This window comes from Otolemur garnettii, unplaced genomic scaffold, assembly GCF_000181295.1.
Source record: "Otolemur garnettii isolate 467f Iridium unplaced genomic scaffold, OtoGar3 scaffold00007, whole genome shotgun sequence".
Taxonomy (NCBI): domain Eukaryota; kingdom Metazoa; phylum Chordata; class Mammalia; order Primates; family Galagidae; genus Otolemur; species Otolemur garnettii.
In genome coordinates this window covers 28,066,533-28,079,200 of record NW_003852402.1, presented here as the reverse complement: position 1 = coordinate 28,079,200, position 12,668 = coordinate 28,066,533, and positions in this window count along the sequence as shown.

Here is a 12,668-nt window from a genome sequence, read left to right as displayed (position 1 = left end):
ATGGTGGTTGGGTGTATAGGGCTTCCTATGGTGGTTGGGTGCATAGGAGAGAATAGGCATGGTGGTTGGGTGTATAGGGCTTCCTATGGTGGTTGAGTGCAAAGGAGACAATAGGCATGGTGGTTGGGTGCATAGGGCTTCAAATCACATAGTCCCAGGTTTGCATTCACCTCTGCTGCTTTCCAAGGGGGTGAGGACATGGAGAAGCAGCCTGACCTGCATGAAGCCCCAGTTTCCTCATCTACAAGATGACAATCATAAAATCTCCTTTGAAGGGCTCTTGCCAAGAACAAATGTGATAATATATGTAAATCACGTCACAGTGCTGGCCCCATAGTATGCACTTGATAAATGACAGCTATTATATTATTATCATAGTCAAGTTTGAGTCATGACACTGGAGGGAGCTTCTGCCTGGTAAATTCAATTTTCTCCCTCAGTGAAGTTGCTCGCGTCCCCAACCTCCAGTCATCCCTAGTTCAGGAATGTGTGCTCAATAATTAATCATAGATTATATTTTATTGCATTAGCTAATGTTGCCTTCCACTTTTAGCTGTTTCATAACTTCATGGGGAATTTGTTGTTTTTTCACTAACTGAAAGAATACGTCAAATAAGAAATCTAGAGATTATTCTCTTCTACCATGTTTAAATTAAAGGGTACTTTTCCTTCTGTGGTAGGTTATTTAATGTTTATTATAATGTCATTCAAAATGACCCTAACAGTGGCAGCTGTGGGGTCTGTAGAGCAAACGTCAATCAGGATAAAAATTCAACAGAGTGTGTAGCTGAGAGCCTGGGCTCATCATCATACTTTCATCAATGCAGAGTCATTATACAAGGAAAGAAAATAATAATTTTGTTCAAAATTAAGTTATCTCCTTCTTTACTTAGACATTAATACTAAATTATTTTCACATCCTTGGCAACATGTTTACAGTTAACATTTTTTAGGCACAATCCTCAAGATCTTTTCAGGTTTTTAGTAATCTGTCTCTTCCAGGAAAATTCTCTCCAGGAACAAATGATTGATGACTTCTCTTCAATGAGAAGATTGGTAAAATGATATTCAATACTTTTAAAGTTATAACACAGCACAATTTTACCAACAGAGACTGTGTCATTGAATAGTGAAGTTGGAAATGAAATTAGATCCTGTGACTTTTCTGCCTTAATGGGGATCATCTTCCCATCAAATTTAGAATATAATCTATAGTCCTTACTGAAATCTTTAAGGTCCTCTGTGGATTCATCCTTCTCTCTCTCTCTAACAAGACTCTTCTACAACCTCCCCCTGTGCACACTCTTCTAACAACACTGGCATCCTTTCATGAAGCTAAGAAAAGCTCCCCTGACTTTCTGGCTTTGCCAAGACTCCTGTTGCAAGCCTCACCTTGTCCCAGACATTTGCATGAATGACTTTTCTTGTCATATAAATCTCAACTCAAAATCCTGTTCCTCAGATACTCCTGTCTTGATCATCAGTGTAAACTTGATCCCTCTACTACAGTGATAAAGTAGGGAAACCCTGTTCCGTTTTATTTATAAAGATCACTGTCTGAAACTGTCTTAGTTGTCTTCATGTTTATTGTTGGCCTGTGCTAGAATAGAAGAATCATGTGCCTGTGTGGATCACTGCTTAATTCTCAGGGACTAGAGGAGTACCTGGTACATAGTAAGTCTACATATCTACAAATTAAACTGTGGGAAATGTGAAGTTTTTACAACATTGTGACTTTTTAATATATTCAGACTGGCACATTAGCATGGTGGCTCCACTTGCTCTGGAATTGGCAGCTTAGGTTCTCCAATCCCAGTTCTGCCACTTGCAGCCCTTTTATTACTCATCTGTCAGATAGTGTGTGTCTCACAGGGACATTGAAGGGACTGCCTGCAACAATGAGCGCATTCAGTACAGTAAGTTCAAAGTAAACACTCGCTATAATGATGTATTTATTTTGTACTCAGAAAGCCCCATTTTTTTTAAAGGTTTTATTGTATACAAATTTAAAGCAGAACTGTTAAGAGTGTCCTGGAAAATGTGTGTGTTTTTCCCCAGCATCAAGTCCTGTGTACTTTATTCTAGGGTTAGCAAATGCAAGCTAACATCAATGTGTCTTTTGCAACCGTTTGGTTCTAAGAGGTGCTGATCCACTCCATGGATGTAACTTTTATTTTCTGTGCCAAAATTTTTTACTGCTTCATTCGTACATCAATTATGGGAATAACTTTGTATTAGAAACTAGAGATATGATCCCAAGGTATAAGGAAGGGCAAGTAAATATTAAATACCTTAAAAATTACATAATTACAATCTTGTCAAGTTTTGTAAAGGAAATATAGACAATGCTATGAAAGTGTGTCATAACACAGCTCAGTTCAGCTGTACAAGTGGGAAGACATCTTAAAAGAAGTGATATATGAGCTGAAATTAAAGGCTGAGTACACGTAAGTCAGGGAGAGTCTGACAGTGTTCTAAGGAGAGGAAGCCAAATTTGCAAAGTTCCTGAGAAATAGGAGATTGAAAATTTAAAGACTCAGGGGAAAATCTTGATGTCCGTAATGGCTGGGGAGTAGAGGGTTAGAGATGAAATTGTACAGGGAATGGAGGTCAAATTCTCAGCAATTTACAGTGTCAGGGATTTGGTATTTTATCCTTCAGACAGTTAGAATATGTGAGAATGTGATGCAGAGAGTGTCTAGATCACATGTGCATTTTAGAAACTGGCTTTGACTACACTATTAAAAATGGATAGAAAAGAAGGTAAAGGAGGTTATCTCATTAGTCCAGGTTAGAGAGCTTAGAATAGGGGTAAAGTGGTGAGAGAGAGAAGTGAATGGCTTCGAGACATATATATATATATTTTTTCATTCTTATTCTCTCAGTCTTGAAGCATGAAGAGTTATCATGAAGCGTATTGAGTATCAAGGACCCTTAATTCAATAACTACAGTGCTGAAAAATAATCTAGCTAAAATCACTAACCAGTCAATTCACAGGTGGTTGTTAGAGTTAAGGATGTTCACACTGTTAGGTATGAACAAGGTGATGGTTTCCCTCATTAACTCCCATAAAAAAGGCGTGGGAAAGAGTCACATCAAGTAGCTGACCTTTTGAAAAAGTATGAATTTAAATACAAAATATGCTTTGATTGGTACTTCTTCCTAGATACAGCATACAGTTGTGTCTGAAACCCATCTCTTTACAATTTACCTATAAATAAATTGTCACCACTGTTACACAAATAGAGTGTGTATTCTCTAGCTATAAGAAATAGGATGACAGTTCATTTGACAAAGGTGTATTCAGCACTGCCTGTATGCCAGCCACTCAGTATGCAGTGGGATACGAAGATCAAAAGGCATGAGGAATACCGCAGGTAGCTTTCAGCCTCGTACTAGTAATGGCTTATTATCATAAACTAGTTTTAAGGACGAGATAAACCTGCTGGCTGTCTATGGTATGAATGGCATTTTTATAGCAATTATGCTTAAAACAAAATCATTGTTTCTGTTAAATATACTCCAACATTTATGTGAACAAAATAAAAGATAACTAGATTCTTAAATTCACTATCATGAGTTCTAGGAGTGTCGGTACTGTGTCTATTATGTTCAATATTAATTCAGCACTTAGCTCATTATCTGAGACATGGTATATATCTGTTAAATTAATAAATGACAGAATAATTGAATGCTTGAATTCTGTTATGGGGGGTAGAATTTAAAACCCCTACTTTTTAAAGGCTCATGAGGACACATATACATTCAAATCACAGAGTCTGAATAATTGGTAAGAGTCATCCTTCACCTCTTTCCAAATAAAGTTGCCTTTCTATTCTTTTTAGCCCAAAACTCAAGCTGTAATGTCTAACCTTTTTTTTCTCTTTTGAAAAATAAGAGTCGTCTTGGTCCGTACATTAAATACACAAACACTAATGAAAATTGATTAGCAAAACACACACACACATATATATATACACATAGATCTACATATTTTTTTTTTGAATGATATGTCCCACTCATTGCTTTTGCTAAGGTCCACTTCTGTGTAGGAATCAACTTACCTTGTGTCTGGGAAAGAAGTCACACCCCAAGCTTTCACAGAACTTCCCCTTTTTCAAGTCTAGTCATGAATTCAATTCAATCACAAAATTGTTTCTTTGAATACTTGCAGGTTGTTGAAAAATAAAAGAAATAAAATGAAGCCTGCACACAAATCTTTAAATTTAGCTGTGGAGAAAGAGAAGTAAGGAAACAATTATAATGCAGCATGCTATATGCTATAAAAGAGCGATATCAGAGCCCTAGGAAAACATGGCTCACTCAGCTTGGGCTGCCATAACAAAATACCATAGGCTGGGTGGCTTAAACAACAGATGTCTGTTTTCTCACAGTTCTACAGGCTGGGAAGTCCAAGATCAGGTTTCTGGCACAATTCAGTTCCTGGTGAGGGCTCTTTTCCTGGCTGGCAGACAGCTGCCTTCTTGCTGTGTTCTTACACAGAGGGGAGAGAGAGAGAGAGAGAGCACCCTGATTTCACATACTCTTCCTCTAAGTACACTGCTCTTATCAGATTAAGGCCCCACCCTGATGACATCGTTTAACTTATTTTATTTCCTTAAAGGCCCTATTTCCAAATGCAGTCACATTGGGCATTAGGTCTTTAACATAGGAATTTTGAGGGACTCAATAGGTCCATAGCAAGGCTTCAAAGGCAGGGGTGGTTGATAGACTACATGGAGAAACAGCAACCAGGAGAATCCTACATGTTAGGAAAATGGTTATGACCTTCAACCTGATGGAGACAGCATGAACACATATGGAGGTAAGAACTTGAAGAATGAATGTTGGTGGCACTTAAGCTGGGACTCAGAGGGTAGAGCCCCTGTTGGGGCCTAGAGATGTGTATTCAGGAGTCACCAAGTTGTCAGACTGAATAAGATCAGTAATGTAGTGAGGGGAATCCAGCAGAGGACATTGAGAAGGAGTGGCCAGGGAGGTAGGTGCTTGGAACCCCAGTAGAGTGAGATTTCCAGATACTAAGTAAAGCCTGGAGGCCTGGAGATCAAGGGTATTAAAATATTGATGGTCTAGGACTAACCTAGATTAGCAAGGTCACACTGAGGACTGACATTAGATTAGTAAGGTGGAGATCCTCAACGGTAACTTAGACCACAGAAATTATAAAGGCCTGGCTGAAGTGGGCTAGAAAAAGAAGGACATGAAACCTGGGGAGAGCAGGTATAGACAATCCTTCAAGGAAATTTGTTTTATGGGAAAACAGAGGAGAGGTCTAATATGAGGTGACTCCAGACAGAAACAGAGCTGCCTCCCTCCCCTGCACCCCAAAGCATCAATGCGCTCCAAAGTCCACACTCTGTTCTGCAAATGTAAGTTTATATTTATGTGTAACACTGCTTGGAAGGGACTTGACGATAATAAACACAGAAAATCAACTACAAACAACCAAACAAGCCCATATTTTGAAATATGAACTACATATAGTTTGCTAAACAGCTTTCTAAGGCTTGATTATACATTTAGAAGATACAAAAGATGTATATATTTGACTTTGATTTTGACTTCAAATTCTTCCTTTAGATAAAGTCATCAGCCATGTTAATTTAGGGGGAGCGTCTCTGCTCCGGCTTCATTAAAATCTACTCTCATCCCATATTTGGTGGCTCTATTGATTCCTCATAGTTTACACATTAGAATGGTCATTTTTCAATGATAGTAAGCTCCCTTTCTCTGTTTCTTGTTTTGCTTCATCATTGTTTTAGAGTGACTCTGGAAAATTCACATCACTCTTGAGAGTTGTGTAAAGGTTTAAATATGTGTCTTCATCAAGAGTAATACTAAGGTTTGTTTTCCATCTGTATGTTCTCTGATAAATGAATCACTAGTTACCCTGGATGTGGCCTCCTTTGATTTGCTTGTAATTCTGGTGGCTTTATGACTTTTATTTTATTCCCAGTTGTGACAGAGACTCCCTATGGATGCCTCCCAGTGATCCATTTCCTTATGCAATGCTCTCCCATTGAGCGGATGGACTCTCTGACTTGCTTCGAACCAACAGAATGTAGCAACCATTATGAACATCACTCCTGATTATATTACATCATGTAAGACTGGGAATGGAGATGCAGATTCCCACTGGCCAACAGGCATGCTGTAACTTAACCTCTGGAGAGGCTCAGGTGGCAGGGACCTATGGCTGGCCTCTAAGACCTGAGGGTGGCTCCAGCTCACAGCCAACAAACTGAATGAGCATGAAAGTGATTCTTCCCCAGTCAAATCACCAGATGTCCCTGGTGATGTCAAGTAGCCAGTGAAGGCTTTATCAGAGGCTTCTGAGATTCTGATCATGGACCTAGTCAAACCGTGCCCAGGCTTCTGATGTGAGAGAATAAATGTTTACCCTCGTGGTCATTTGTTAATTGTTTTATACACAAAGCATTTTATGTTTTTTATTGAGAATAGCTTTTTTAATAAGCATATCACCAGATATTTTTTTAGGCCCAATTTGATAGCATCTATCATTAAGGAGTTTCAACAAATTTGAATTTAACATATGTATAGTTATGTCAAATTATTTCTACTTATCGTATACCATATTCTTTATTTTTGGTGTTTTTATTTTGTCTTTTCAATTCTTCAATTCTGGTTTATGATTGGATAGCTGGAGTAACCTTCTACTTGCTAAAAAATAGAATATTCTATTTTTTTGTTCTTTTAATGGTTGGGCTTAATATCTATACTTAAAATTACTCTGCCCTATTATTTTGTTAAAATTATTAATATATATTTTGCCTCTGATAAGATAAATATTTTAGCTTATTACTGTACCAGTTGTGTCTCCTTTCTGCTATGATATTAATATTCTAGAATTTTAATTAGCAATATACTTTACCAACTTAACTTCACATAGTATTTTTTGGACTGATTCATTAATGAGAATTTCCTTTGAAATTGTTTTGAACTGGGTCTGGGGCAAAGCCCATGCAGTCTCATATGCCCAAGAATGCTTTTATTGTGCGTTCATTTTGGAATGATAATTTTGTTGATTAAAAATTTGGTTAGGGCTTCTTTTCCTTCAAAACTGAAAAAACGTTGGTCTATTATTGTCTAGGCTTCACTGTTTCTATTAGAAGTCTGATTAGAATCTAATGCTTATTGTTCCTTAGATAATTTGCTTTTCCTATGTGGAAGCTGTTAGAATTTTATTTTGGCCTTTGATATTCTAAAACGTTACTCTCAGGAACCTAGTGTGGGTTTTTCCCTTGTCCTTCCTTCTTAGCCCTTCAGGAATTCTTTTAATCTGAGGTCTTTCATCTTACTAATTCTGGATATTTACCTCTAGTATTTCTCCAAATATATTCTCCTTTCATTTTTATTTTTCTCCTATGATCCCCTCCCTATCTCTTAGTTTTCTTTTATCTGTACCTGTTGTCCTCTGATCTTCCGAATCACCATTTCTTTCTCTAGCTAAGTTCACTCATTTTTAAAAACTTATCTACAGTTTTTTCTATTTCAGCTGTCAAACTGAGCATAACTAATATTTGTGTTTGCTTTTTTAAAATTATTTTTTGTACTTGAAGATATTAATACCGTTCTTTATGGTTTTTAGTATATTTGTCATGATACTTTTAGATTTTTGGTCCCTCAGTTTCAATAGCTCTGCTTCAGATTCAACTTTGGATAGTATTGATATGTTCTGTTTTAGCCTGGCTCTGAAAAACTACAAGTGTGATTATGTGGTAACCCAGTGCCTACCTATGCAGACGTAGGCTTGCATGGATAACAAGGGGTGAGTACCCTTGCTTTCAAACCCCTGACATCTGGTCATATACATATTCCAGATGGGGATGTAAAACCATGAGAAGTTTATCAACTGCCTTGTTACTCTTAATTTTTAATATTTCCTCTCTGCAGGATCACTGAATAGATCAGTCCTGTGAGAAGAGTTATAAGTTACAGCTCTTAGATTTTTATTATTTTTTGGTTTTGCATATGGCTATCCAATTGTCCCAGCACCATTTTTTGAAAGTCTAGTCTTTCTTTTTTTAATTTTATTTTTTTATTTTTTTTGGCTGGGGCTGGGTTTGAACCTACCACCTATGGCATATGGAGCCGGCACCCTACCCTTTTGAGCCACAGGTGCTGCCCCAAGTTACACCTCTTAAACCTCCAATACATACCTTAATATCAAATCTTTGTGAGCCCTGTAATGATGTAGCAAGGTATATCTTACCTATGTAATTATTTACTCTGAGTTGGTATGAAAAGATTTTGCAGATAAAGTGCATCAATTATTTATTTAACAAATATGTATTCAGCATTACTCTTTTCCAGGTACCAAGGTAGCTTTTAGGGACACAGAAGTAACTAACACAGACAATCTCTCATTCATGGAAATTACAGTCTTATGAGACAGAGAAACATTGAACAAATAATTATAAATATTAGAAATGCTATAAAAGAGAAGGACAGTGTGCTGTGGAAACATAGAAGGGGCTGCTTAAAAATGGGACTTCTGAAGAACCACCCGGAAATTGAGATTTCACATTAAAATCAACAGGGCTAGAACTGTATGCCTCACTCTTTTAGAGGTCGTAGTGTTTGCGCTTCTTATACCCGTGGGGGAATCTGGAAGCCACATGACAAACGCAATGCTTATTTCTAGGGTTTCAGTTTCACTTGAAGATTTGGGAAAACAAACATACTTTATATTAAAACAAATATAGATAGATTATGGGGCAGAGTGCATGCATGTTAAAGATAAAAGATGAAACTTCAAAGAAATTTTACACTTGCTGTGATTCCTTTTGAACTACACCCCCAGACTCCCTAGGGGTGTACGTTCACTCTCCTCTGCCTTTAGGGGTACTTTTGATTAAAAAAAAAAAAAAAAGTAATGCTTAGCAAGTAATAGAAGGAGCCTGATGCCACTAAGAATTGTGGGGTAGCTTGCACCAAGCTAGGTAGCCTCTGTGACTCAGTTTCCTTGAGGATAACATACAGATGATGCTTACTTCTCAACACTGCTGTAAGGATTTAGTCATAGCAAAGAAAAAAAAATTCAGGGCAGTATTTGCTACACAATAAGCACTTAACACATATGAGTTACTTCTTCGCAATATCAGTGACATCAATAGCTGTCTAGCAATCTTGTTCAAACTCAGCATGGCTAAAACTGCAGAGGGAACAACTAAAGGAGGCAGGTTTCCGAAAGCCCTGTGCTAAGTTCCCATCTGTTTATCCATTAGCATAATAGCTACTGTAATAACAGCTAACAAATATGAGTGTGTGGGGGGTGAATCTGAAATGCTTGTAAACTGTAATTTAAGGAAACAAAACAAACAAACCTTCCCATTTTCCATATGTGGATATATTTTTACTGTGCTGCTATTTTTAACCATTTCATATTATTAAGGGGGAAGAAAGTAACAGCAACCAAGGCTGCATCGATCCCTCTTGTGAACAAAATACAGGGTTAAAGAATATGAGCCCTTGATTAACTCTAAATCAGCTCACAGTTGTAAAGTGTACTTACGATAAGATAGGCTAATACAGGGGCCTATGGTTCTCAGTACTAAGTACTCTTGTACAGGGACAGCTTTAATATTCATTTTTAAAATTCAATTTTAACTGAATTTTGCTCTTTCCTTCAATGTCCTTAGCCCCAATGCATGAACAGAACTGAAAAAATTGGCAAAATTAGTTGATCATAATTTGATATTTTTCATATATGAGGGTAGATACCATGTTTCCCCCAAAATAAGACCTACCCCCAAAATAAGCCCTAGCAGGATTTCTACACATAAAGCCCTACCCTGATAATAAGACACCATGCATTTCGGCATGAAGAGGAAGACATCCCCTGAAAATAAGCCCTAGTGTGTCTTCTTGAGAAAAAATAAATACAAGTCAGTGTCTTATTTTGGGGGAAACACAGTACATAGTAATGCTTTGTATGTTAAAATTCATTTCAAATTTCCCAAATGGTTTGTTTCTAAAATGGAATTGAGTGTCTTTATATTGCAAGAGGACGATTAGAAAATAATGTCTACTAGTTCATTTTGCTTAATGGGACCTAGAAAAAAGAAAACATATCAGGGTTTTCTTTCTTTCTCAAATATTTGTTATTCAAAATATAACATTTTATAATTAAAGTGCTATGCCATGAACTGGAGTAGTTGAGGAAAGGATTACTTATCAGGATCCACACTGAAGCAAATAGGAGAAGGGTCATCGGGAACATAGCATATCTAAGCCCTGCTGCTGTGAAGAAGGCCAAGGGTAATTCAGGTGTGAAGCAGCTGGGGCTCCCTCCACACCTGCATCTGAGAAGGTCTGGAGAGGTGACTCCCAGGGATGAGGTGTGTGCGTGTGTCCTTGACCAATTTCTAGAAGGCACAAAGGGAGGCTTCAGCTTCCAATAGTCCTCAAGAGTGGAGTAATAGAAGGATGGTCTTCTCAGCATCAGAAAAGTCAGGAATTCTGTTGTCTTCATAGCAAGGCAATAAATTGCTTTGTACTATTAGAAACGGATAGTTGTCTGGCATTATCTTAAAATCTCTGTTGGTGGCTATTCCACATTTCTGCTTACATGCAGGACTGAATTAGTCCTACCAGTGGCTAAGGGTGAGGCAGAAATCTCTGCCTACATTTGCATGTGTACGATCTTACCAAATATATTCACTTTGACCCCATCAGCTTCCCAGTTTGCAGTGGGTCATGCTGATCCCTGCAGCAGAGAGATAGGGCTCCTCCCCTGACTAGAGAGCTTCCCACAAGGCCTCAGGACCACAGAGAAAGGCTCTGTTTCCTTTTGGAAGTGAAGAGAAAGAAATTCTAAACCTCAGGCTGCCTCAGCTGTTTCCCCTCTCAATTCTTATTCATGAATACATGAAGAATCAAGTTTTTTTTTTTTTATCAAGACTTTTGGATTTCCAGGAATTCTTGAATTTTGACAACTTTAAGGGTCTCATAGTGATTTTTTTTCTTCCATCTTGAAGATTTATCCTAGTATCTGGTATACAATTGGCATTTTTAGCACATGCATTCAGTAATGCTAAGATTCTTGTGTCTTTCTACTCTGAATAAAAAGACCTCTATGCTATTCTCTACCTCTGTGCATTTCTTATAGCCAAATTGGTCTCCTTGGATAAGAAATAAGAATATTCTCACTCTGAAGCCTAAAAATACTAAACTCTCATCTTTCAAGAAAATTTAGTATAAGAGTTAGTTAAGGTTCTTTGATTGCAAACAACAGAAAACAATTCTAACTGGCTTAAACTAAAGAGTACATCAGGGTTAACACATTTGAACAGAAAACTGAAAAATAGCCCTTAGAAGTAATAAGACACAGGCAGGTCTTTGAGACAGAAGTCATCTGGATATGTCATATCACCCAAAGAATTTTTCTAAAGGAAATCAGGGTGCGTTGGAAGCAAGAATGGATGATAGGTTAGGCACACATATTTTGTTTTTCCTTGGAGATGACAATATCGCCATCAGTTTGCAAAATATTTGCACTCAGTCCTTCCACAAAATTGATGCTGAATAGTTATTGATGTTAATAGTGATCAAGATTTCTTAAGCATTAATCTTTAACTGATGTCTTTCACCAGAATCAGGATCTTAGAGACCTATGGTCTGCTACATTGCCCCCTCTTTTGTGACGTCCCTTTTTTCTTTACCAGATTAATATTTCCAGATTAATAATTTTTTGCACAAAAATTATTGTGCAAAGCAATTGGAGTCATAACTTTCTTATGACCACACGCCTAGAGCTAGTACTTCACTGAAAGCCCAACATTTGGGTCACAAATATTCATTAGAAGAGTGAACTAAATGAAGGCCTCTCAGTGATATTAATTTATAGACTTAAGTTTCAGAAAGTCTTCAGAGGTGAATACGTTACAACGGGTGTAAACCAAAAAGAGGCAGCACTATCTTTTCTCTCCCTGAAGTAGTTCTCTGTTCTGGCAGCAATAACTCATTTCTTGAGTACCCTTGGTCTCCAGGCTCTGCCCTTCTCCAAAAGTGATTGGCATGTGCCTAAGTTTTCAATTACACTTGCTATGTGTCCCAGATGAAAGCTTCTCCTTTTCACTTACATTTTTCCTCAATTATTTTCTCATTCAGAGAAGGGCTCTGGAGAACAGCACAACTAAAATTATGTCCAGCTAATTTGCAGTTCCTGAGCTGCTCTCATTCTGCACTGGCGGTAATAAATCTTTCGGTCTTTGTCTTCATGTAGTTCGAGAACGTGGAAAGTTGACTTCTTTTTCAGGTAGGTTGGGAATATGCTGAGTGACACAGTTTAATTTGAACATCAATCTAACCGTCTACTCGCTGTGGAGAAACTTTTGGGAGGGACCACCCCTGATGAGACTGAAGCTAGAAATTATGTCAAGAGTCCTGGGCTTAAGCAGGTACAATTGTAGCATGCTAAGTGTGCAGCCTTGAAATGCCAGAGATGATGCCACTCATCTTACAAACGCAGGTGTGAATTATCTAATGTCAGGTAATTACTTGTTTATTCATCCAATAAATATTATCTGAGCTCTCCCTATGTGACAATCTTCATTTCAGGCACACAGAATAAAAAAAACAGAGGAAAATAAAATGGACAAATACTCTGCTTCATGGAGCTTAC